General features: G+C 48.9%; 1 pseudogene; it reads right to left on the bottom strand.

The window, feature by feature from the left end:
- The window catches only part of LOC123393924, a 42,014-nt pseudogene extending 14,749 nt beyond the window's left edge, over nucleotides 1–27,265 (bottom strand).
- Nucleotides 27,266–27,527: the final 262 nt, after the last annotated feature.

Here is a 27,527-nt window from a genome sequence, read left to right as displayed (position 1 = left end):
CTGCTGTCTTCCCCCCCCAAGACTCCCCAAGAGTCACCAGTTAAGGCTGGGAACCACTGATCTACCCTAATGACTCCCAAATGTACTTGCCTTCCCCTTTTTCTGAGCTCCAAATTCATGCCGAAAACCCGATTCAAAATCCCATCTGGGATGTGATACAAGCATCTCAAAATTGCTAGATCCAAGAAAGATTCCTTGATTACATCACACAAAGGACCTCCTGCCCCCACCACTGTCCCTTGCTGTGAAAACCACAGCCCAGACCAGTCCCTCTTCTAGTTTTCCTCATTTCAGTACTGTTACCTGTTTAGTTCTTCAGGCCAAATACCAGCTAGATTTTTAAAAATTCCTCTTTCCCTTGTCCTTAGCATCAAGTCTATCAACAAATCCTCTTGGTTTTACTTCTAAAGTATTTTCTAAATCAGAGCACTTTTGTTTTAATCATTCCCATGCCCGTTAACCCAAGCCACATGATTTCTCCCCACTGACTGGAAGGAACACACTCCTCCTGCCCCCTCTGCCCTACGCCAAGTCTGGGAGACACCTGTGCTGGTTTCCTGCGGCTGTCCTAACCAACCACCACCCGTGTGATGGCTTAAAACAACAGACAAGTGTGTGTCACGGTTCTGGGGGCCAGAAGTCTGGAATCAAGGTGTTGGCAGGCTGCGCTCCCTTCAAAGGCCCTAGGGGAGGGTCTTTTCTTGCCTCTTCCAGCCTCTGGTGGCTCCAGGCTTCCAGGAAGGTGGCTTCCTTGGCTTGTGGCGGCATCACTCTGCTCTCTGCCTCCAGCTCCACTCGACCTCGCCTCTGCACCTTCTCCGCTTCGGTCTCATTCAAGGACACTCGTCATCGCATCTCGGGCCCATCTGGATAATTTGGAAGATCTCCTCTCAAGATTCTTAATAAGGGCTGCCTGGGTGGCTCAGTCAGTGAATCGTCTGCCTTCGGCTCAGGTCATGATCCCAGGGCCCTGGGATCGAGTCCTGCATCGGGCTCCCTGCTCAGCCGGGAGTCTGCTGCTCCCTCTGCCTGCCGCTCCCCCTACTTGTGCTCCCTCTTTTTGACAAATAAATGAACAAAAATCTGAAGGAAAAAAAAGATTCTTCATTATATCTGCAGGGACCCTTTTCCAAATAAGGTTCAGGGGTTAGGACATCGCCACAAACTTGGGGGGCTGCCACCAATCCACTACAACACTGTAATTTTTAATAATGAAAATTATATCCCATTACTCATTAGATCAAATTGCTCCAACAACTTTTCATTGCAAGTGCTAGAAAGAAAATGTGAACTTAAATTCCTTGCTATGTTTTCTAAGGCTCTATAGGATTTGGCTCTTGACTAAATTCTGTGACCAAATTTTCCCACTACTATCTCCCTCACATACTACCCTGTAGGGACACCAGTCTTGTGTGTACTCTTCAGAAAGTCCAACCTCCAACCCCAGGGCCTTTGCATGTGCTATTCCCCCTAGACTTCCAGGACTGGTGCTTCCTCCTCATTCTGGTCTCAGACTCAGTATCACTACCTCAAGAGCAGGCTCCCAGGTTGCTTTCTCTGAAGCAGCTCCATCCCCTCGCAGTTGCTGACGCCCACCATCCTACTGCAGTTTCCGAACATCATCTTACTCAGTTTTGTGCTGGCTGCCTCCCCAGCCAAAATGGAGACAGGGCCCTTATTCGTCTTGTTAATTGCTGTATGCTTACATGCCTAGGAGCGCTGCTTTGCCTGTAGGGTGCCCTTACTACGAATTTGTTGGCCGTGTGAATCAGAAGGCTGTCTGTTTGGGGAGCATCATAAAACCCCCTGAGACGGTGAGTTTAATTGGAAAGAAACGTGAAATGCAGCATAGCTCTCTGGGGACTGTGGACCAGGAAAACGAAACCCAGCAAGGGAGGAAGTACAGTGACTCAAGGGAACTCACTCTGGGAAAAGCGCTAAAAATAGGAAACCATCAGAGAAAATGGTACACCATGGAAGGAAAAGTAGAACTGAATTCATAGAGACATGATTTCCAGTCAGGGTGCAGTGAGGGGGCCATTCTCCAACCCCAGAACTCCCAACAAGCCATTAAATTTCAAATAATACTTACATGCACCCCCCGCCCCCAAACCCAAAGTCCCTGGTCCATACGTACTCCAAGCCCCCACCTCTCTCATCAAACCCGGCCCTTCATTCCCGCCCTGCTGGACGGACCACAGCTGCCTCTAACCCAGCACCCAGACGGACACCTGCATTCTCTAGGTTAAAGAACAGCTCCACTGTCCACCCACCAGCTGCCTAGCAGTAACCCCCAACTCTTTGGGCCTCCCCCCTAACATTCGAGCGAACACCAAGAGCCACTGACTTTGGAAGAATTTCCCCAATTTATTCCTTCTTCTCTATCACCCCCCCTGATGTCTTAGATTAGGTCTTTATCATGTCCCCTGTACAAAGAGCTCCTGCTCACTTTTCTCCTACTCTGCCCATCCCCTCCACTGCCATCTCTTGCCCCTCAGGCGTAGGTCTCTGGATGGGCTCCCATAGCAGGTGACACTCCAGAACCCAGAAACTGCACACTTCCCTTCCTTGCCGCCCCAGAGCTGGGAGCTGACTGTCTGACAGAGACCCGGCTAAGGAGCTATGAGTGGGAATCCACTAGAGCGAAGCTGGTCCAAGGAAAGCTTTGTTTCTTCCTACCTTTGTTTCAGACAGCACATCTGGAGCTGAGCACCCATCCTGGGACTCCTGGGGCACGGCGTGAGTGTGACAGCCCCCTTGGATGAAGGGGCCAGCCAGGCTGAGCGACTAGACCAACTCCAGCAATGGCTCACAGCCAGACCTCATAGCCAGAGGAAAACTGTCCCCCCGTCAATGTCAGCCACTACAAACTACAAACAGGAACTTTGGTTGACCAGAGCTGAAAGCAATCTTAACTGGTCAGTGACTTGTATAATCATGATCAGTTTACATCTGTCTTTAAGGTACACTTGACCCCTGGTGCTCTTTGCTTATTTCTCTAACTCTGGAGCCCGGCACAGAGCCTCGCAGGTGGCAAGTTCACACAGCCATGAGAGGTGGGGGACATTGTACAGAAGGAAAGCAGTCCTGAAAGGCTGTTACCAGCAGACACGAGACAGACCTGACCTTTAGTCTCAACATTTTCCCAGAAAACCATCTCCTTTGGAACAATGTACAGGGGTACCTCTCCAAGAGATGAAAAATACATATGTAAAATGTAACCAGATTTCCAGCATGGGGAAATTAGTTCACGTGAACAGAACCTAACTGTTGAGGCCAATTCATTTTACCACTAACATGTAGCTATAATTAATGATTTCCCTGTCTGTTTTCTCTTTCAATGGAGATGAAATTAGCAATATGATGAGTCTGTTGAATTCGGGCTAATCACTAGGTCAAAAGCAAGGCTGGGCTTCCCAAAGGTCCCTAAGATGGTTCAGCAACAAGAAGGCAGGCCCCTTATGCCATTATTCTTTACCTGATCAGCCTACAATGAATCGGTCTGAGTTAAGCCCACACGGACATACTGCAATTGTGATTTCTTATAAGTGTTTCCAGGCCTTTTGGAATCTACCCGTGGTGCAAAAAAAAAAAAAGTTATATTTTATCAAAGAACTAGTTTCCAATTTACTTAAATGTTACCAAAAATATTTAACGCCTCAAACAAGTATCATATGGCTTTCTCTCACTGCTGCTTCCCACACACTCGGGGGATTACAGTCTTTCTGTTTGGAGAAGAGAATTCCCAACTCAGCTCTCTCTTTGGATACATGTGCGAGGTCCCCTTTGCAGAGCCTCACTGGAAAAATGAGAATATTGAAGTAATAGCGGTGACCCCCAACATATGCTTAATTTGTAATCTCTCTTTTCCATTCATCCCCAAAACCGCAGGTTAGCAATGGCATAAAGCAAGAATGAGGCAGGAAGAGCCCCACTGAGGCCCTTGATCAGGTACATTCCAACCTGGACCACGTGTAGGATGGACTCAGCATTCAGTACCACTTTGCAGAAAGGAGTGTTCAGGATAAAATCCAGGAGTACAAAGTGAAAATCCAAACTGAAACCAAGCTAACATGAGAACAAACCACAGGGTCAAATTCACGGGATGATTGATAGCCTGTTGTTTTTTAAAAACTGGACAGCTTAAAAAGCACGGAGACCCCCCCCCCTTTTCCGGATTCCCTGGGGAGTAAGATCAGGTATTCGACCCAAACACACAAAGAATGTTCAGTGCTTTGTGAGACGTTAGATTCTTCTAACCTTAAAGATTCTTGGCAGATAACTGAGCAGGAAGTTTGATGGTCCCACTAGGCAACACAAAACCGTATCTAAGCCCAAAAAGCAGGAGTAGAGTTTGACTGTGTTGGCTGTGATGTTCAGGTCTCTAGGCCACACCCATGAGGTGCCAAAGGCTTCTGGATTCTTCACATGCTGCAGGTTCTTCAAAGAAACAGGACCAGAGCTCCTCTCCTCTTATGAAAAACAAAAGATGTGGAAACAGGAAGAGAGCATCTTAAAAAATGCAAAAAAAATGCTCTACATAAGAGAGGAAGAAGAGGGTCAGCCCACTCTTTGCTCTGGTCCAGAGTCAGGGTCCCAAGAATGCAAAACGCTAATCCTGCATATTCAATTCAAATCCTGTATATTCGCCTCTTGTCTTGGTGCCTTAAGACTTGAGCCCAGTTGTGGAGCCAACAGCCATGTGCGCGATACACACGTGGGTGCAAAATTGAGGGGAGAAGGCTTCTGAAGCCTTCTGGCCCAGGGAAGCTAATTATCACCAGGCTTACGGTGTCCTTTCCCAAACAGTGAGTGGCATCATTTGTTCTGTGGGCCGTTACCCTGGGAGTAGCGGGAAAAACCTACGGCTGCTTCTGTGGACACACACGCACCCCCGTCGAGCCAAACGTAGGCAGCACAAGCTGCTTGGAGGAGTCATGTGAATCCCTCCCTTTCTAAAAATATTCCTCTCTGGCATACAACGCTACCGAGCATGGCTCGACTTAGTCATCGAGCCCATGGCTGCAGAGCTGGAGTACACATCCCACCAGGCGCTGCCCCAGCTGGGTCCCCTGGTCCTGCACCTGTGCCATCAGACAGCCGGCCAGAAGGGACCGTCAGGAGACCCTCACTGGAGGAGACTCAGGGGCCAGCAAGCTCCGGAATCGTCACAAAGCTGCTGCATGACAGTGTATCCCACAGGGCTTTGGTCCCATCTAAGGAACAGGAAGCATTCTCGCGTGTGCTGAACCATCGTTTCTAGAGCTGATCCCTTCTTTTTTTTTGTTTTTTGAAACTGATCATCAAACACACACATACACACTAGAGAAAGAACAGAGTCACTTTTTCTCTTCTCCTAACCCACAGCTTTGTGTGACATCAGGAAACAGGGGTTGTGAGCTCTCCTGTTTAGAACAGGCACGCTGCAGAGTCAGGAGGCAGTGGAGGCACACAGGGGCCCCCCCACTTCAAGCATGTCAATCAGACACACCATGGGCTTTGTTCTACTACATAAGACGTGTCAGCTAACAGCGATGGATATCCAAACCAGTACTATACTAGCTTTGAAAAGCAGTAGTCCCTTCAGATAAACAACCCAAGGAAAAAGTAAACCCATCAAGGGAGAGAGTCTGGCTTCTCTGGTTAGGGGAGGGCAGATAACCCTTTACCACTTCGTCTTCCTGAACATTCCATCAAGCACTAATTTCTGTTCTGTTTGCATGATAAATATAAAATATCTACTTCGTACTCACACTACCTCTCTCTCCCCTCCCCCACACATGTTGAGACTCTACAGCCCTTGCTCTTAAGGGCCTTAAATGTTGAGTCTAATCTGCCCAATAGAACCACCTGAAAAATAAGATGAATTTCTTGCACCTCAAACGGCTGAATTGCATTTACTTTTAATCCAGAGGCTCCCAAAAAAGACATGACATTCAAAAAAAAAAAAAAAAATTCCTATGGTGTAGGTTTCATACTGATGAAAATCTCATCACTGGCCAGGCTCTGGGAAACATGCTACTGTCAGAAAGATCCCACTTGAAAGCGCAATCATTCTGCATTTAAGGAAAGAGGAACACGTGCCACCAAATGGAAACTTTGGTTTGAAAGAGCTCAGAGGCCAGCTTGGAAGCAATGATGGTGAACACTGAGAGATGGGTAGAAAAACTGGCGAGGTAGATTGGTGCGTTTTTCAAACTCCTTTTGTATCCACGTCTCCTTATGTTGTTCTCCCACGGAGAAAACAAAGAAACCCACACCCAAGAGCTGGCACAAGAGCGCACTGGCCCATCCCTGCACCTGTGACAAAGACCCCAGCCTTTCTCTTGGGTTTCTGACGCCAGCTCTCCCCTGGAGCATGAGGTGCCAGACCCACTCGCCCAGCCCAGGACCCAGGCCAGCATGTCAGCATGATTTCCATAAACGTTGTTAACTCTCCTGCCTCATATAAACACACCGACCCTTCTCCTGTCCGCCACTTCCCACCCATTTTTCTGTTCCTTAGAAACCAGTACCGACCTCCTGCCTTCAGTTCATCACCTCTTTTTTTTTTTAAATAGACTTTATTTTTTAGATCCGTTTTCATTTCACAGCAAAACTGAGCAGAAGGTACAGAGAGTTCCCATGTACTCCCTGCCCACACAGGCACAGCCCCCCCTGCCAGGAGCTCTCCCAGGGTACATCTATCACAGTGGATGAACCCACACGGACACACGATCCTCGGCCAGAGTGTCCGTAGTGGACACCGGGCTTCACTCTTGGTGCCCTGTGGTCTGCGGGTTTAGACAAATGGATAATGACATGTATGCGCCACGGGAGTGCCACGAAGACTGGTTTCACTGCCCTAAAACTCCTCTGTGCTCTGCTCACTCACCCCCCCCACACACACTCCACCCCTGGTAACAGCGTTTTTTACGGTCCCCGTAAGTTATGCTTTTTCCAGGACGTTATAGTTGCAATCCTATCTAGTCCGCAGCCTCCAGCATGCCTCACTTCCCTTAGCAGCAGGCACTGAAGGTTCCTCCAAGTCTCTCCAAGGCTTTGTAGAGTGTTTCTCTTTAGTGGTGAGTAATACTTCATCTTGGATGGACCACAGCTTATTTATTCACCCACCTCCCGAAGGACACTCTCATTTGTTTTGGAATCTCACTCAGACTGGGCTTTTACCGGCACCAAGCCAGGACTTGCCCTTGCTAAATCTTCATGGCGGTCTCGGCCTTCACCTGCTGACCCACGGGTGGCATCTGACACCGCTCATGTGTGCCTCCTCTCCATGTCTCCATTATTCTCTTTGTAAGGTTTTATTTATTTGTCAGAAAGAGAGAGCGTGCATAAGCAGAGGGAGCAGCAGGCAGAGGGAGAAGCAGGGAGCCCAAAGAGGGGCTCAGTCAAAGGACCCTGGGATCATGACCTGAGCCGAAGGCAGATGCTTAACCAACTGAGCCACCCACGGGTCTCAATGTCTCCATTACTGATTGCTTGGCCTCTGGGCCATGGTGGCCACCTGGCTTTCCCATGACCTCACTGATGGCCTTCCCAGCTTCTCAATCAGTCCCTCCTCTTTCGGACCTGTGATGCTGCACTGCCCAGACCCACACATCCAACCATCGTTTCAGTGTCTCCATTTGGCTGCCCATTCCCCCCAGGCATCTAAACTTACCACATCTCCAGGAGAGCTCCTGGGTCTCCTTCACCACCTCCCAACCTGCTTCTCTGGGTTTGTCCCCTCTTGGTCTGTGGCACCTTCAACTCAGTACTTCACGCTGAAAACCCTACAGCCATGCTCTCTCTTCTTGGTTCCTCGCTTTCACCTATGTCTAATCCATCATTAAATCCTGTTGGTTCTACCACTAAAGGATGTCCATAATCTATGTGATTCTCACCATCCCTGTTCTACTCTTGTGGTCTAAGCCATGGACCTCTCTCTGAAGATCACACTAATGGTCTACCAACAGGTCTCCCTGATCTGTCCAGCCTCCTATACTCTGTTCCCCAAATAGCAGCAGAGTGACCCTAGAAAACAAGTATTACTCTTCTGCTTCAAATCCTCAGGTGGTACTCAGTCTCTCACTCATAGTGAGACCCAAAGTCCTTATTATGGTCCATATTCTGTAGGATATGACCCCCACATCACATCTCTTGATCTTCACTGGCAATTATATCCTGCTATTCACCCAGCTCCAGTCACACTGGCCTCCGAGCTTCACGAATGCATACTCCTGACTCAGGGCCTTTGCACATGCTGTCCCTGCTGCCCGGAATGGTCTTTCCTCAACTATCCATTTGGCTGGCTTATTCATGGACTTTAGGTCTTTATTCAAAAGCTGCATAACTCAGAGAAGCCTACACAAGCCACCTTATGTAAAATATCAATGATCCCCTCATTCAAACCTTACTTCACCCTTCCCTACTTTATTTTTTCCCTTAGCATATATTTTATTTACTTATATTGCTAATATCATCATTCTTCCCTTCTAGGAACTAGATTCCACGGTGGGAACTGTGGTCTACATTGTTCCCTGATGTTCCTCAGCACCTAAAAATGTGCCCCGCATAATAGAGGTGTTTGAAAAGTGTTTAATACAAGTACTAAAGAATGCATGAGTGAATGAGAGAGTAAATGAATTCCACTTGGCAGAATCAAATCCATCGCTTAATCTTGTACAAAAACCCCAGTTACTAGGTTTGGTGTCTCACTGACTTATTACTCACCACATCACATGGGAAGAAGTACCAAAATTTCAAATAAAATACACAAAGCTGTGATGTTCTACTGGCTCAAACTTCCTATTTTATTCAAGAACTTAAAAGCACGAAAAGCAACAAAAATGTGATGGTCTTGGAGCCAGGTTCCCTTTGGGCAAGAGTACATTTGCTCTGTTTAATCCCATATTTAAAGCCTAGCAGTGGTCGGCTCACAGTGGGAATTCAAAAAATATTTGTGGCTTGAATGAACACTAAATGTAGCTTTTGTTTTGGTCAGATATCATTAGTTCTTGAGCATGCTAGGCTGAACACACCCTCGGGGGTAGAGAGGTCTACTCCCACCCGTGCCCATATACCTATAAAACATTTCTATGGAAAAGATTTTTTTCCCACTCAAAGGCTGATAATTGCTATTAATCATATTTAAATGGCTCCTGAAATAGAGGGGGGAAAATGGGTATTTACCTGTCAGTATCATGAGAACTACAGTTTTGGAAAAGATTTTGTTTTTTTAGAGCAGTTCTAGATTCACAGCAAAATGGAGCAGAAGGTACAGAGAGTTCCCATATACCTCCTACCCCCACTCTTCCACAGCCTCCCCCCTTATCACCACCCCCTCTGCTGTGGGGCATCTATTATGACTGCTGGACCCACGGTGACACAGCGTCATCACAGAGAGCCCACAGTTTCTCTTGGGGCTCAGTCTTGCTGCTGTACAATCAATGGGTTTGGACAAATGCACAGCCACACACAACCATCATCACGCTATCATACGGAGTCACTTCACAGTCCTAAAACTCCTCTGTGCTCTGCCTACTGCTCCCTTCCCCCACCTCAAGATAATTCCATCTTAAAGCACTGGCCTATACAGCAGACAGGTTAGACCAGAAGACTACCTACATTCACACCTTCTCTTTTTGGAGTTGGGCCAACTCAAGTAGCAAAGAAGGTGATAATAAGTCAGTTTCCCTTTGGAAGGAAACAATTGTTTCCTTACCTATTTAAAGGGTTCCATCTGGTTGAAATGACCACTTCATATGCAGATGCGTGAGCTGAATCAGGCGTCTGTCTACTCCCAGGAGATGATGAGCTTGATTTTCCTTCAGCTTTTCATTAATTGATCTGAAGGAAGCATAAGTACAGGTTCATCAGCCCCAGGAGAGTTTTCTGGTGATCCTTTTACCAGTTCGGAACCCGAGGCCCCTCACAGAATCACGTCACCATGGGCAGCTGTGGCCATCACCATCCCATGAGCCCTATTTCTGAGCCCTATTTCTACTGAACACCCCCCGCCACCACACCTACTCGACTCTCTCAAAATCTGTCCGACTCCCTCAAAGTCCTCCCAGGACGGTCAGAGCACTTGGACTTGAGTCCCTATTCTGCCACTCCCCCAGCTGCTTCTGGTCATACAAGACCCTCGTGGTCTCTGGTCGGTTTCACAGCTGTAAAACCCCGTGGATGGAGGTCTGCTCTGCCGTCCACACGGACAATCCAAGAAAGGAACGGTAGTGAGAGCAGCTGGAAAGTCTCCAAGCGGTATTGAAATGCAAATATTCTTCTAGAGTGTTATTTCTTACTGTCCCCTCTTTATGTGATTCATTGTCAGGGCCAAACACCTGTTGTCACGATTTCTCGCACCCAGAAGAGTCCGTGAAACAAATGGGACTACTGTTCTGTTGTGGACAGAGGAGTATTCTAACATGTCCCCCCACCAGCCCCTCCTAAAAGCCACGATGGTTTTCCCTTGACGCCTGCCATGAACAGTTCGGTCATGGGCCTCTTGTACCCCTCCTTTCCAATCATCTCCCCATACCTCAACAACAAACCAAAAAAGCCCCCAAAAACAAACCATGGCATTTCAGACCCTGGAAACTATCAAAACTCGTCTCCTTTTCAGACCGTCTCTAAACGCTAATTTACTATTTTTACAGGGTGTTAGTCAAGATTTTGGACAAATTAGCACCACAATTTATTCTTCTATAGAGAAAGAGCAAATAGGACTCTAAATTCTCTCTTACAAAACTGGCAGTTGAAGGACCGTATAAAGTCAAGTATTCTTAGATTCAAGAATATTTCTTGAATTCATCAGAAAAACAAACATGAGGTGGTTTAAATGGGCTAGCATCGTTTCCCAAGTACAATTATGCTAATCTAGCTTTATTAATGTACTGACCTACAGGGAAATGCCCTGGGGAAATGCCCTAAAATCTACACTCTAATGATGTTTTCTTCTTAAAAATGTCAGGTTTTTTGTAACATACTTTTACGGTTTCATACCTGCCAGAAGGATGCAAATGACAAGTCTGTCGAATATAGGGTAGATTTCTAAGGGTCAGGGGATAAACCAGCATTTGCTACAAGGCTCTCCAGCCCTGCTTCTCAAGGATCTCACTGCTACTGTCGTACAAAATCACACATTAATCAGTACCATTTTCGCGGAGATGACTTTGGGATCAAACCAAAGTTAACAACGGCTAACCTAGCCTCTACAGGACCCACAGGGAGCCCGGCCGCAGAGCAGGTGGACACGAGACACTGGGAAGCCAGCTTTCTTAGCATTTCTGGGAAAAAGAAAAAGTACAGTCTCCTGGCTCTCGTCTTTACAGGAAAAGGCTGTTTCAGAGTTGAGAAGCTGTCCCCAAGGAAGTTCTGAGAGCTGACTTGCAAGAGAGCCTGATGAGGTGGAAACGCCAGAGGCAAAGCAGACAGGACGGCCAGGAAGTGTACCCAGGGCGCCTTCTGTGAAGGGGCACAAACCCAGGATAATCAGAAAAGCGTGGCTGTGCCCTTGAGATTGGCACATGGACAACAGAGGCCCCCAGTTAAGTGAAGGACAATGAAGCATGTCCGGTGGCTGGTGCGCAGCATGTGGTCAGCTAATGGTAGTAATTACTGGAATCATGGACCAGACCCCTGGTGAAGTCCAAGCAGATGGAGGGGACACAGCATTGCCAGGAGAGCCAGCAGCAGAGTCTGCACTGATCTCGGAAAAAGGATAAAAAGCCAGGACTGGTAGCATTATGAACAAAGGCACCCTTCAAGCCTCTTGTCCATTAACTGGCCTTATCCCCCTACCTGGTCAAAATGACGACTACAACGTCCCTCTGTGACTTCACCTGGTAATTTGGTTGTTTGCATGTCAAAACCTATCAGCTTCAAATTAGAGTTGGTATGTTTGGTGGGGGCAGCGGGGAGAAGAAAAGGAGGAAACAGGGCAACTCTGGCCACGAGAAGTCTTCACATCAGGAAAGGAATCATTCCTTTGGGCAGCAGCCTTTGAGGAAGGGAGATAACATTCCCTGAACTGAATGGGCAGAGCACGAAGTCACCCCTGCTAAGAGGCTCTTCAGGCAAATGTCATTTTCATACCAAGCAGAACACAGAGCAGAGTTTTCCTTCTGGAACGAGCCAGCGGCACACACATGCAGCAGCAGAGAATGAGGGGAACTTCCTGTCGTGGTGTCTTGGGCAGACGCTGCCTGGTTTGGTCTCAGGGAAGTCCCCGGTGCCTCTTAGGGCCAGGGGCTCTGCAGGGACCAGGGCAGCCATTCCTCCAGCCCCAACCAAAGGGCACCAAACCAGAAGACAGTCTCTGCTGCTAAAGCTTCTAGAAGGCACTCTCCATTTAATGGGAAATGGGGCATGAGCTGCTGGAGAAAAGGTAGACCCTATAGGCACTTCAGGAGAGTGAACGAGTGAACGTAGGAAAAAGCCCAATGTGTGAGAACATCAAGGATGTTTCTTCAGGAACACACAGCTAGACTCTAGCCCAGCCTCATCTCACAGAGGAAACGAGTGGAAACAAATAAATGGTCTCACTCTGTACCCCAGTACACAGGAAGCACGCTGATCAATAACCATCACGCCTATTAGAATTACTAGTTACCAACCAGACATAAATACGACAAACTGTGCATGATGCCTAATTCTCAGGGCCAGGTCTCCGTTTTCAAGAAAGCATGCTAGAATGGAAGGAAGGGTGACGTTACTATGGGTATGATACTCAATCTACTCTAATTGTTTCAAGTAAGTCTTTTGGAAATACCAAAGTTCATCTGTATCAGTCTTCTATGGGGTTCTCTATTGCTCTGAGAGCACACGACCCCAGAGCCTTGGAGTGGGGGGGCGTGTCTGACCCCAAGATTTACTAGAACCGATGCTCAGAGATCAGATGGCAGATTTTGAAGAGATTATAAAAATCTGATTCACTTTGCTTTTGCTCATCAAACATGGCCCTGTACTGTCTATTCTCAGATTTGCTTATGAACTAGATCACGTACTGGTCCATCTCTCAGGTCCTTTGGGCAAAAACCTTGGCTAAAATAACCACCTGTGCACATGTCGGTTCAATATGGACCTAGTTTTTGAGTCTACACCATTCAAATAAGGTGACAAGGGAGAAAGAAAATTCTGTAGGTATGAATGTGTGTGCAGTTAAAAAAACAACAACAACAAAAACCACATCTAATGAGAAAGAAAATAAGATTATAAATTTAAAGATTTACGCTAGGGGCGCCTGGGTGGCTCAGTTGGTTAAGTATCCAACTCTTGATTTCAGCTTGGGGCGTGATCTCAGGGTCGTGAGATCGAGCCCCACACTGGGCTCCACGGTGGACATGGAGCGTGTTTAAGATTCTCTCCCTCTCCCTTGGCCACTCCCCCCAATTAAAAAAAAAAAAGTAAGCTAAGTGGTGCCCTTTGCTCAAGGCATTTCTGAGTGTGCTATAGCAGTTTCATCATCCCAGCTTCTCCATGAAGTCAGAACAGACCTGGAATACTGGACAGCCTTGGGCAAAAAAATAAAAATCCTGAGAGATTAAATGGGTGCCACGCACTAAGAAATTACCTTGAGCAATTACAAAATGCAAAGAACTATATTTACAATACGTGCTCTTTGAACCCCCAAATATTCAGTAAGTTACAGTCTGGCTACTTGGGCCCTGGGCTACGATGGGGATTTTAGCAGGTCAAAGAAGAACTGACTTAGAGCAGATGAAGAGCAAGAACATGATATAGGCAATGGCTAGTCTACTAGAACTTTCTCAAACTACTCAGCAATGCCCATTTGTAACGAACTGAATTCCTAATTACAAATCATATCCATAGCCACAGCCTCAAGGGCTTATTTCATCTCCTGGCCAAGTCCCTGAGAAAGCAGGGTGGAGGGCCCAGCTCCCCACGGCTGCCCAGGGCCCCCAGAAGCCCGTGCAAAGCCAGGCATCTGGTCAGCCATGCCTGTGTGAGGAGGGGAAGGGGGACAGAACTGGTGCTTGTTCCCTTCCATGTTCCCTGCCACAAACACACCTAGAAAGAACTTACAGTCCTAGTTCCAGCAACAACTTGGCTTCTCACCCGCGCCTCAGGGTGAGGCTCGGTGTCCTGGCTGAGAACGTCCTGCTCTGCCAGCCCGGGGTCATCTCTCTTATCCCACCGCACCTCAAGGACCAGGAAGTCCTGGTTATGCCCACCCAGGCGTCCTGTGGGAGGTCTGCCCTTGGCTCTCCATACCCCACCCCTGCAACTCTGCCTTCACGCCCCGCTGTCCTCTGGGCCATTCTTGCCCTGTCCTTGCTCACTCTCCTCCACAGGCCGGGCGGCTTGTGGGTGAGCCATGGAGGCCAAGGCCTCGGAGCCAGGCTGCCCGACTCCAGCTGTCCCTGTTTCCAGCTGGGTGGCGGACAGCCGCACTGTCACAGCGTGGGTCGGGAGGTACATGGCCCCCTGCCCTTGCTCAGTCCAGAGCTTCCCGTGGTGGCAGACCTCTGCCTCCATGTCTACGCCTCCTGGATGCCACCAGCCAGCAGGAAGCACCCCACACAGGTCAACCCCTCAAAATCCTAGAGCTGCTGCCAGGGCCCCAGTCAACTCAGCCATGAGCTCTCCCTGCGTTTGACAGTTTAGTCTCCGCTGCTGCCAGTCTGTAGGCTTTTCAAGGTCAGGGCTTAACCCTTCCCAGCGCTCTGTATGTGTCCTCACCTGGGGGCACAGGGCAGGCAGTCCACCTTCCAGACACTAGAGCCACAGAAGCTTAGAGCCCACAAAGGATCTTTCTTGGTCCTTTCATCAAATCGAGACGAAACAACTGAACTCTGCAGACCTTACCAGCGAGTGTGTGCGGCTAACGACTAGCGGGGAGAGAACCCAGCCCCCCCCAGTCCATAGGCCAATGCTGCCCCCCCCAGTCGATAGGCCGATGCTTTTGCACCTCCGGTGTGCACCAGCCCGCACTTACGTCCCTGGGCCATATTTCTTCAAGTTCCCCAGAAAATATTTCTAAGCAACATCTGACCTAGTCTATATAGGGCTGTAACATGTCCCCTAAAAAAGAAGTCACGATTCTCACTTTTCACTCAGTCAGGCCGTACTTTTCAGTACTAGTTCAGTCTGGTACCATGACCATCCTACTCGACAGCAGCATTCCCTGGCTCCTGAGGGGAAATCCACCCCCCCCACCTCCCTGGTTATGAGGGGACCCTGCTCTGTGCTGTTCCTGCCCTCAGCTGGCTGTGTGCAGGGGCTAGGACACCGAGCAGTGACAATGCGGGATGGCAGAAGCAGCTTCCCCAGACATACACAGCCCCGCCAGCCCCCGGGGAGCAGGACACAGGCTGGCCAGGCGCAGAAGGACCACCAGCGCACATCAGCACCCAGGACGCAGCTGGGTGACGGTGGAGGAAGGAAAATGGACAAGCAAGTTCAGGGGCAAACCTGTCTCTTCAGCCTCATTGGGATTACCTTCGCCAATCATAGGTGTTTGGCCAGAGCTGCTGGAAGATGCAGATTTAGGTCACATTCCAGAAACTACCAACCAACAGCACTTAGCCTTTTCCTTTTTCTTTTGTAATTTTAGTTTTGTTCTTCCCACCTTTGTTGGTTCAATTTTTAAACCCGGGATGCACTGCAGAGTTGCACCCTGGGCCCGGCCTGGCGGATGACAGATTGCTGGTCCACACAGCAGAGAGGAGCCCTGCTGTGAGCGCGGGCAGCCTCCGCCCCCTCCTGCGGAGAGGTGCACCTGTGCAGGCTGCCCGTGGGCAGGGCTCCTGTCGGGGTTCCTGTGGGCCCTGGGGGGCACGTAGGATGGGGGGTAGATGGGTCACGAGGTGCGGTCTCCTCCCCAGCTCAGAACTCGGGGAGGCCCTGGGACAGGCGGCCAAAGCAGGACAGTCTCTCCGGCGCCTTTAATTAACCTAATCCCCGAACCACAGTCCTTAAATAATTGAACGCCCGGGTAACCAGTGTTCAAACATTTAAAGAATTTTAGCTACAGGGGCGTTTTAACCTTCCAGTTCTGGCGTCAAACAGTCGGCTCTCCCTCCTGTTGGTCACAGGCTCAGGCGACATCAAAAATACGGCATTTGGCACCCAAAAGGCACACACCTCAGATCCTCAATCGAGTACCTAGGAGCCATGTTATTGGAAGGGGATCATTTCAAACGGTAACCCAGCAAACTTAAAGCCAAACTGGAGAGATGAAAAGTACTCAGGTGGTTTGCAGAGTCACGTGATCGTTTCACCATCTGTTACAAACTGTAAATGTGTCTCTTTGAAGCTGACAGACCTCCTGATAAAATGCTTAGATCAATCCTTCACGGGGAACAAAAATTATGTTTTTCTTATTTATTCCCTAAAAACAGAAAAGACCTATGCTGATTTCTTGGTAATTAATGTTAGCTGCTCCTAAAAAAAAAAAAAAATGCACTGAAGATACTTATTTACTGTTATTCTTTGACTATATATAAGGCAAATTTTAAACTGAACTATTATGTCAAATACTAAATATCCTGTTGTTAAATTTAACAAAAAAAGAAGCAAATCCTTCTCTTCCATCCATCCCCCCAGTTTTCCATACAGACTTATTTAATAGTAATTTAGAAATTTAGATACTCTTTCTCCATCTGGAAGTTGAAGTGTTTTAAATGACTATATATTTTAAATATATATATTTTTGTGTGTATATGTGTGTGTGTGTGTAAAATTACTATATATTTATTGTTCATCAAATGGCAACTCGACCCAGAAAATTCGCCCGCTCCATCTGGAACACTTTTCCTTCATCTCTACCTATGGACGCGGGATTTCAAGGCCAAGCTCAGATATCACCCCTCAAAAGCTTTCTTAAACTCGGCCGTCGTATACATGGTGCACGGGATGTAAGCTGACATCACAGCTGTTACAGGGCGAGCCTGGCCCTCAGGAGGCCACGTCAGAGTCAGTGCAGCCTCGTGGGGACCCCAAATACCCAGTAGCGACCTCAAGTCTGACGTGCCCATGGCTGAGCTTCAGATCCTCCAGCCAAAACCTGCTCCTTCCCTGGCCTCTCTGTGTCCTGGCAGGACTCAGACCAAAAACCTTGCGCTCAGTCTTGATAATTCTTTTCCCAACACCTCCTATCCAGCCCATCAGCAAACCCTATTGGCTCCACCATCCATGTGTATCTGAAATCTGACCACCTCTCCCCACCTACTTCCACCGCCTGCTCCAGAAGCCACCCACGGGCCTCATCTGGGGCACAGCAAATGTCCTGCTTTGGGCCCCCGCTTCCACCCTTGTCCCCTGACACTGGCCTGAGTGACCCTGGTAGAACAGTGGGTCCGATCACATTACCCTTTCCTGCAAACTCTCCCGGGGCTTTCCACCTCACTCAGAGAAAAGCCCAAAGTTTTGCAGTGGCCGAGGACATGCTGTCCCATCTGCCCCCTTCCCTTCTCCTTGACCTTGGCACGTGCTGTCTTACTCAGCGCCAGCCACGATGGCTTTCTAGCCACACCTCCAATGCAGGGACTCTGTTCTAGAACAGTTCCCCAGACGGTGGTAAGCTGGCTCCCTGCAATTCAACCCCATTCTGACGCTGTCTGCTTGCAGGTGATGTCAGATCCCGAAGGTGAAGGGCTCCGTCCCACAGGACCATCCCACTTCAGACGCCTGTCAAGTCTGGGTGATCAGCTGTGCTTCTGACTTGGCTGCCGCAAATCCAAGTTTCCATGATCCCTGCGCTGGGATCAGTTAATTTGCTAGAGCAGCTGATAGAGCTCAGGAAAACAGTCTGGTCAGTGGGTCACCAGTTTATCATAAAAAGATGTAGCTCAGGAATAGCCAGAGGGAGAGAGGTCCGGAAGGGGAGGCTGGGAGGGTCCCAAGTGCAGGAGCTTCTGTCCCTGTGGAGCTGGGGGTGTGTCCATCCCCTAGTGCAGATCTGTTCGCCAACCTAGGCGCTCCCTGAACCCCGAGCTATGGGGATATTTATGAAGGCTCCCTCATGATGACACAATAGAGGCTTAGCCGCATTTCCAGCTCCTCTCCCCTCTCGGGCTGATCAGAGTGGGGCTGAAAACTCCAAGCTTCTCATCATGGCTCCATCTGTCTGGTGACCAGCCCCCCCTGCCCAGAGCACAGGCAGAGCTGCCTTATAGAACAGAAGGCTCTCTTGGTGCTCCAATCGGGAACTTACAAAGGTTTTAGGAGCTCTGTGCCAGGAACAACAGGGCAGAGACCAAGATGTGTCTTCGATTATCTCCCACTTAGTCATCTAATTTACCGTACATCCTTCCTCCTGAGCCTAAGTGCTCAATAAATATTTGTTCAAGAATGCGTGCCTCTCTCCTTTTTGCAGATTACTCAGGGCCTTCCACAGTGTACGTGTGTACACAAGGCCCTCAGATAGGACTATCTTTACAGAAATACCTACTGGAGCCACTGGAGCAACGTGAGCCTGTTTCCTTATCAAGATGGTGAAATTAGATCTAAGGTCTCCTGAAAACCATTAAGAGCTTTAGAAACGTCCTCCTTTTACAGAAGAGGAAATAGATTCAGACACGGGAAGAAACGTGCCTTCCTCTGCACTTACTGACCTCCTACTGAGTGCCAGGAATGCAGCACGAGGCCAAGACAGTGCTCATTCGCGAAACCTCTCTTTCAGGGAGACAGACATGAAAACGAATCATTTCCGTCCGAGGTCCTTCCTAAGTGCTCTAACAGGGAGAACAGAATATTCCAATATAAGGTGGTGTCCCGGATGTCATGGGGACCAGCAGGCAGAAGAGAAAGAGCAGGGATTCCCCCTCCCTGGGAAGACCGGAAGCAGAGCCCGCCTCTGTGCAGCCCCCACCCTGTGGGTGCCCAGCTCAGCCTTCCCTAGGGCAGCACTCTACCCTGGGATATGAGCGCCCCCCCACAACGCCCCCCGCCACTCCCCTCCTCAGTGCACACTTGGGTGACAGGTGTCACCTTGAGTAAACAGCTTAACTTGGGTCCCCGGGCCACCTAAGCATTACAAGACACAAGCCTTATCATTCAGCCTCCGTCCTTCCTCCTCCTTCTCCTTCCTTTCCTTCTTGCCTTCCTTTTAGTTGAGGTACAGCTGACACACGACACTGACAGCATTATATTACTAAAGGTGCACAACATAGCGATTCGACAAGTCTGTTCTTCAGTTCTTATTTCTAATGTGCAACCCACTGACCACATTCTGAAATCAAACCGTTTTTTTATTGCATGTTTTTTCCTTCTCAGCTCCGCCCCCACAGCCAGGTTCATATGGCTCTACATTACCTGGTCACTGAGTCCCTGGGCAGCTTTCTGCCCGAAAGCTCATCACCAGGTACCAACAGCTAAAGCCACACAGGCTTCAGAATGCATGCTTTCATTTCACAAAGCAAGTCCACCTTGCCCAGAGTACCCCATGCAAACAGTTAGAATCTGACCCCAGAAGCAGGAAGACAGTAGCCGGTGAGGAAACACTGCCCATGTCAAACACAGCCCAATTAATCTCTTTGGTATAAGAACTGATTCTGTTTCACAGATCAAAGAACGGGAAGACGAATGCAACTAGAAAATACACGACTGCTGGTCTGACTCACAGTCCTTCTAGCTCTACCTCCTCGATGCCTCCAAATCCCCCTTCACCCCAGTCTTTTTTTTTTTTTTAATATTTACTTATTTATTTATTTGACAGAAATCACAAGTAGGCAGAGAGAGGGGCGGGGGGGGGGGGAAGGCTCCCCACGTCCCCACGGAGCAGAGAGCAGAGAGCGGGACTCGATCCCAGGACCCTGAGATCATGACCTGAGCCGAAGGCAGAGACTTAACGTACTGAGACACCCAGGCGCCCATCTTTACCCCAGTCTTCATTTTAACCTTGGGTCAGGGGCATGGCCCTGCACCCACAGAGAGTGCCCACCAACTCTGAGGACAAGGATCTGCCAAGATTGAATAAAGATGTCAGAGCACGAATGGAGTCTGGGAGACTAGAGGACACCCCTCACCTCCCACTGGTAACAGGCAACATGATCGTGGCCCAGTCAGACATCCCAGTACCCCATGCATTTGGCTCCAGCTGGGATCGAATGATGTCTCTTGAGAATAAAATCTAGCACAGTGCAATTCTATGCCAAAGAGAGGGTAGGATATAGACAGTCTCTCTGTCCCGAAACCGACTTGTAGGTAGTTGAACCACATGAAATCACTGTATGGGTCAAAACAACCAAGCACCAACAATTCCACACACTCCAAACTTAGCGTCCTCTTCAGCGCTGTGGAGGACGGATGCTCTCCCCGCCAACAGCAGTCCAAGGAGCAGCGTCATAAAACAGCTGGTCCTGAAAGGCACCAGATTTCCCACTAGGTTACTGGGACCATAGAAAATTACATTCTTGACAAGATTTACAGTTAAGTCATAAAAGCAAATGTGTAATTTCTTTCGTGTTGTCATTTATAATGGCAACAGTATGTTCCAAAGGTCATACAATAGGCATAGATAACAGCAAATTTATAGTTTAAAAAAAAAAAAAAACTTCGAAATGCTGAAGAACTGATGTTTTATAGACAGGGATGGGTTTACACAGTAAGCACCAGGACACAGTCTATCACTAGGTGGAAATGTTTCTAGGATTTATTACACATTTCTCTGCTTTCTTAAATAGAGACATACTGAAATATTATTCTTGATAATTCAGGGTTATCAATTATTCTGCTGTGTTCTCAAATAATGATGTCTTATTCATATGAAGTTGTTGGTTGCAAAAGCAAAGACATAAACATTTTGTTTCTTAGGGCACCATGGCGGCTCAGTGGGTTAAGCGTCTGCCTTCAGCTCAGGTTGCGATCTCAGGGTCCTAGGATGGAGTCCCACATCAGGCTCCCTGCTCAGTAGGGAGTCTACTTCTCCCTCTTCCCCTGCTCCTCCCCAGCACTCCTGCGCTCTCTCTCTCTCTCTCTCTCACCCTCTCTGTCTCAAAAAAAATCTTTAAAAAAATTTTTTAAAAATTAAAAAATAAAAAATGCTGTTTCTTGTGCTCCTATATTTGTTTTTGTCTGTTTCAGTTCAACAACAACAAAAAACCCCACACAAAACAGCACTTCTGTGTTCATTTACTGGGGCTTCCATAAAAAAGTACCACAGCCTAGGGGGCTTGAGTAACAGAAATTTATTTTCTCAAGGTTCTGGAGGCCGGAAGTTCAAGATTAAGGTGTTTGCAGGCTTGGTGTCTTCTGAGACCTCCGTCTTTGACTTGCAGATGAAGCCTTCACATTGTGTCCTCATTTTAGCTTAATCACTTCTTTAAAGGCCCTATCTCCAAATATACAGTCACATTTTTTTTTTTAAATTTGAGAGAGAACACACAAGCTGGGAGAAAGGCAGAGAGAGAAGCAGCTCCCTGCTGAGCAAGGACCCCATCCCCACCACCACCCTCCATGCAGGACTCCATCCCAGGACCCTGAGGCCGAAGGCCGATGCCTAATGACTGAACCACCCAGGCACTGCCACTGTCCCATTTTGAAGTACAGGGGTGAGGACTTCACCCTATGAGTTCTGGAGACACACTCAGCCCATAACAACCTCCTATTGCTAGACACCGTGCAAATCTCAAGCTCTTAACCCAGATACATCAGGATTCAAATCAAGGCTACCCCATTTCTAGTTCTGTGACGTAGGTAAGGTCACTCAACCTAAGTTTTAGCTGCGGCCTCTGAAGTGAGGATAACGACACCGATACCTCGAGACAGGTTTTTACATAAAGTGTTCAATGCAAGTTGGTTTTTCAAAATATCACTTCATTTTTCTGATTTTTGAAGTATTTGTCTTTTCACAGCCTTTCCCTTAGGCCTGCCCATAGCTGTGCCTTTCCTTCTTGAATCTGTTGGGGGCTTCCAAACCAGATGACTAAATTTGTTAGAATTAGATATAAAGGCTCAAAACCAAGCCCTAAGGCTTTCCTGCGAATAAGGAATGCAAACTTGAGCACGTGGGATTTCAGATTTCTTGCAGCTGATAGTATGCTTGTCTGTTTCTTGACATTTCTGTTCCACATACAACACAACATCTGCCACCCACTTTAGATGGGGCAATTCTAATGTGAGGTGTGGCTTTGTCAGCACTTATAAAGGGGGGGGAGGGGCAGTGTCATTCTATGATAATCATTTTTGTTTTGGAAGTGGTTGGGATGGTAGCAACTAATTTAAAAACTTCATGCCCCTGAAAAAACAGCACAAGGAAGTCTCAGAGGCTAAACCGTCTTCTAGAAAGTTTTCCAAAAGGAAGCGGAGCACTGAGCACCCCTGACTCAGAGCTCCTTCCAAGTCTCATTCTAAAAGTTTGGCAAACTTTTTCTGCAAAAGGCCAAGCTGTGAAACGTTTAGGTTTTGTGGACACACGTGGTTTCTGTCACAAAGACTCAAACTCTGCCACTGTAAAGATGTGACCCCAGAAAACCATCACCAGCCCACCCACCGCTATTAGCTTCCAAAAGTTCCATATGGATTTGTGGCAAACAGTAACCCATTTCTCCTCATGAATAGAGTTTGAAAACTCAGGGTCAACCTGGCACCCCCCCTTTCTTTCTCCCCACCTTCTCTTTCCTGAAAACAGCCAATGCTGTAGCAGCTCCCTGCCTTACTGAACCAAAGGCCACTGCAAAATAAGCCAGATTGAGTTCCTGTCCTCAGCGCTTTACTTTTATTTATTTATTTTTTAAGTAGGCTCTACACCCAGCACAGAGCCCAATGCAGGGAACACAGGGCTTGAACTCACCACCTTGAGATCAAGACCGGAGCTGAGTTCATCAAGAGATGGACACTTAACCAGCTAAGCCAGTCAGGCACCCCTCTGAGCGCTTAAGAGTTCTGAAACCTCTCTTGGTAAAAAGGGATAAGGCAGCGAGTCCTGATGATGAGGGAGCAGGAGGCTGGCTGAGGACAAAGCAATACCTGGCACCTTGCACCCCCTCTACCCGCTCCCCTCGGTAATGTGTGTGACATTCCTCAGGCACCCCTGACCGCCATAAATGAGAAACAAAGAGTTAACTTGCAGAAATCACAATCCTGCAAGACAGGAGTCTCCCTTGGTTTACCAATGTCCTAGAGATTTACAACAAAGAAGTTACCTTATCAATAGCAGAATTTCCAGAGGCAAATAACTCAGTTCCTCAAGCCCTAAATAAAGTTAAATTTTGGGATGCCTGGGTGGCTCAGTTGGTTAAGCAGCTGCCTTCAGCTCAGGTCATGATCCCAGCGTCCTGGGATTGAGTCCCACACATCAGGCTCCTTCCTTGGCAGAGAGCCTGCTTCTCCCTTTGCCTCTGCTGCCACTCTGTCTGCCTGTGCTCACTCTTGCTCCTCTCTCTGACAAATAAATAAATAAAATCTTAAAATAAAATAAAATAAAGTTAAATTTCTTCTAAACCCAAATCTCACTAACAAGGACACTTGATAGGAGAAATGTGAAACTTTATCTCTAGATCTCCAAGATAGTGTCGAGAATCATTCCCAAGCATATGGCCCATTGATACACATCTAAAGGGTCTCACAAGAAGATTTTTAGTACTAGTAATAAATAACCTTTCTCCCAACAATAGCTAGCCCCTAAGGTCCTGGAGACCTTGCTTCCAAAATTCCTTAGAGACTAACATCACCCCCTTTGTTCTCACCCAACTCCTCTGTATATAATCAGCCACTCCTCAGGATAACGGGGCAGCATCTCCGTCTGCCCATGGGTCCTGTCCCCGTGCTCTAATAAACCACCATTTTGCACCAAAGATGTCTCAAGAATTCTTTCTTGGTCATCGGCTCTGGACCTCAGCCCACAGAACCCCACCTAGGTTCTAGAACTTCATCACTGATACAAGGCACCAAGCTGACAGCGGACAACAACTGGCTGTCTTGGACTCCTACTTACAACACAGCACAAGGAAGAACCACCTGAGAGTCACCTGCCCACAAAACTCTATTTTTACCAAACATCAGCATGACAGAATCCTGCTTAAGGGGATGAACAAAGAAGCAAACATACAGTACACAGACATGACAAATTGTTCCTTATTATTTCTTAATTCCCAAGTGTCACCTACATGTCCCTTCATCCTTGAAAAAAAAAAAAAAACAAACAAAACAAAAGAAAAAGCAAAAAACAAAACCACAGTATCAAAGTTGTATGGGAAATACCTCAGTCTATAATGCCTCCTTTTGTTTTTATAGAGCTCTTCCCTCTGGAAAGGTAAAAGGGTACCGCACTTTCCCCTCCCATCCCCACACAGATCCCATGTCCGTGTTGCTGTATCTTTTTCAATCCAAGAGAAGTAAAGAGACATTTGGTTGTTTGAAATCATTCACGGGGTCCTTGGGGGAGCAGAGATTCAACTCAACATCCCTGAATCACCAACCTAAGTCTTCTTCCAAAGAGACCAGAAGCCTCGACCAGGTCCTCACAGGAATGGGAGCTGATACTCTCTGAGATGAGAACATTCTGCCCTAAGCCCATTCGTGTTCCTGGGTTACAGCGATTTCTACTCAGAACATCAACTCTGTGATGCCCACCGTTAAGGCTCTGGGCAAGCCAGGGCTGACTGTACTGAGAGACTGGGGGACAATGAGCTCAGAGATTTGCCATTGGCAGCGCTGGAAGAGTTAAACAAACAGAACCACAACATGCCTTAGAGCTCTCTGAAAGAGAAGCATGGACCACAATTCCGCTTCAAGTTGTCTAGTATTTTTCCAGAAAACATTTTTCTAGTAATGAAGCAGACTGGCTTCATTCGACAAACAGTCTGACCCCCTGCCACCACACCAGTGTGCTGCTACCACCTGGGACATCAAAATGTGCCAGATCCTGGGTCAACACAAAAATGTAGAAAATTCTGAAGCTTACCGGAACTCTATTTGAATTAATCAAGTCAATTCTACCAATGACAAAAATTCATTGATTTGCTGACTTTACAAACCAAGAGGCACATCTTTCATCTAGTGTATCCTTAAGTGCCCCCAAGTGAACTCTTGTTTTGCATGAAAACAGACTTTCCTGGGAACTACAATGTAATCTGAATACCAAAAATAAGACATCTATCCCCACTTTAAAAAAAAAAAAAAACAAAAAACCAGGAACTGCAATTTTCCTAATTTTCAAAAAGGGAGGAGAGGGAACCTGGGAAGTAACTCTCTATTCAAGATGTAAACTCCTATTTTTGAGATTTAAATGGCTTTAATTGTATTTAATTTAATGTGATGAGATTAGGCATGAGCTGTGTCAGTCATGGAAAAAATCCCACCCAGTAAAAGCAAACACTTAATATTGTTCTTATCGTGGTTCTGCCTTTAAAATACCAATACTTAGAAAACACTAGAAATGTTAACGTTTACTCAACATTGTGACCCAGTTCTAAGACCTTCTGTAGTGGGTGGAAACAGTGCCGCAGAGAATGAATGATTTTTGATTGAGAAATCATTCAAATGTACTTCAAAGGAAAAGCATGGTGACTTAAATGACGGGAGGCTGGGAGCCTGACAAAGACAATGGAGGCAGCCCTTGTCAAAATAAAAAAAGACTGGTGTTGGCAAAGTGGGAAAGAGAGCACTCTTGATTAGCGCGAAGCTTATCACCGTCTCTAGAATATCACAAAGCAAGCTAGAATTGTTCATGGCAGTTTGGTAATGCACCCCAGACTTCCAAATCGTTGTTTTACAGGATTTATAAGGAAAGTGTACTATTAGTATCACTTATTACCAAAACATTCAACCGGGTTTAGCCCAAGGGCATTACAAATAAACCCTGGGAGGCGCCGAGCAGGTGGAGTGAAGAAGAATTGTTGCCACACAAAGTTGATTCACCTGCTCCGGAGGTGGGGGTGGGGCGGGCCCGGTATCCTAGCAGGGGTCACCCGGGGCCCGGATTCCAGGACTGCCCAGGTAACTAGGAAGTGCGTGACCTTGTTCCTGCCAAGACCGACGGCTGAAAGATTCCATCTCCTGGATAAAAAAGGGGACTTCGCTGAACGTTCTTTGAGAGACTTTCCAGGGCTCAAATATCAGTTTATAAATATCTCCAACCAGGTGGGTGCGCCTCGCTTAGCCGCCGGGAAAATCCAGCGTTCATTCATCTAATCCCGCACAGGAAGGGCGCCCTGGGGCACGCGCCGGCCGCGCCCGCACCCCAGGACGCTCCTCCACTCCTGAGCGTCCTACGGGGTGAGCAGGGCGGGGAAGTGTCGCTGCGAAGTTTAAGGGCGGCCTCGCACACCTGAAGTTGAAAAAACTGCTGAATCAGGGTGCCCCCATTTCGCCAGACTCGAGGCGATCGGATGCTCCCTTCCCGCACCCCTCCTCCGACTCCGAAAAGAAACCGGATCCGCCAGTCGGCTCAGAGGTCACCCGCGAAGAGCAGGGTGATGTCATCCGGCCACCCCTACAACCGCTCCCCAAAGAGCAGAGAGGCGAGAAATCTATGCATCACCGGGACGAGGCACCCTCCGGAAGGTGACCCCTGAGCGCAGCCTCGGCCCTGCGGGGTGGGGGCGGAGGACGGTGCGCGCACTCGGAGCGGTGTACGGGCTCCAGCATCCCCTCGCCCCGCCGCGCGGCGGCCGGGATGCTCCAGATCCCCACCGGACAGGCAGGGGCAGGGAACCGCGGAAAACGGGACGCGGGCCCTGAAGCCCCCCCTAGAAACCCCGGCCGAAGGCTTTAGGGACCACTCCCCGGAGTTACGCGCGGCGACACCCAAGGCGCGTTCGGTGGCCGCCGCGCGGGTTTCCGGCTCCGGAGCCCGCGATGCGCGCCGCGGGGGGGCCAGGGGAGGGGCCGGGGCGGCGGGCAGGGGACCGCGGGCCGCGGCCGCCCGCGCGGCGGGCCTCCCTCTACCTGTGGTGGAGAGCACGGTGCTGGCGAAGAAGAGCGCGGAGGTGAAGTCCCAGTTCCAGTTGCCCGAGGCGTTGCTGAGCACCGACACGCCGTAGTTGCTGGCCTCCAGCACGCGGCCCAGGAACTGCTCGAGCTGCTGCTCCGACAGGCACTCGTGCTCCTCCAGGAAGCGCCGCTTCAGCTTGCGCAGCTCCTGGCGCAGCAGGTCCTCGTAGGGCAGCTCGACCGACGAGAAGACCACGGCGCCGAACACCAGGTAGAGCAGGTAGCCGAGCACCAGGAAGCCGAAGCACCAGGCCGAGCGGTGCCGCTCCACCAGGCGCACGCACGAGCTGCCGGCCAGGGACTGCAGCATCTTCCCCCCGCCGCCGCCGCCGCCACAGCCGCCGCCGCCGCCGCCACAGCCGCCGCCGCCACAGCAGAGGCCCACGCCGCAGACCGGCCCGAGCGCGGCCCGCCGCCCCGCCGCCGCTCGGTCCCGCCCCTGCCCCGCCCCCTCCACGCCCCGCCGCCGCTCGGCCCCGCCCCCGGCCCGCGCCCACTCCCCACGCGCGCCCCCGGCGCTCCCCGGCGGCGGCGTCTGCCTGCGATTGGCTCGCCCCGGAGAGGTTTTTCTTCCTTCTTTTCCTGCTTCCCTGCAATATAAAAGGCCCCGATGATGTGGCGCTGACGTGGGTGCCGGCTCAGGTAAC

The sequence above is a fragment of the Mustela putorius genome, unplaced genomic scaffold, assembly GCF_011764305.1.
Source record: "Mustela putorius furo isolate JIRA1106 unplaced genomic scaffold, ASM1176430v1.1 tig00001076_pilon_pilon_pilon, whole genome shotgun sequence".
Taxonomy (NCBI): Eukaryota; Metazoa; Chordata; class Mammalia; order Carnivora; family Mustelidae; genus Mustela; species Mustela putorius.
This window is presented reverse-complemented; position numbering and strand designations above follow the sequence as displayed.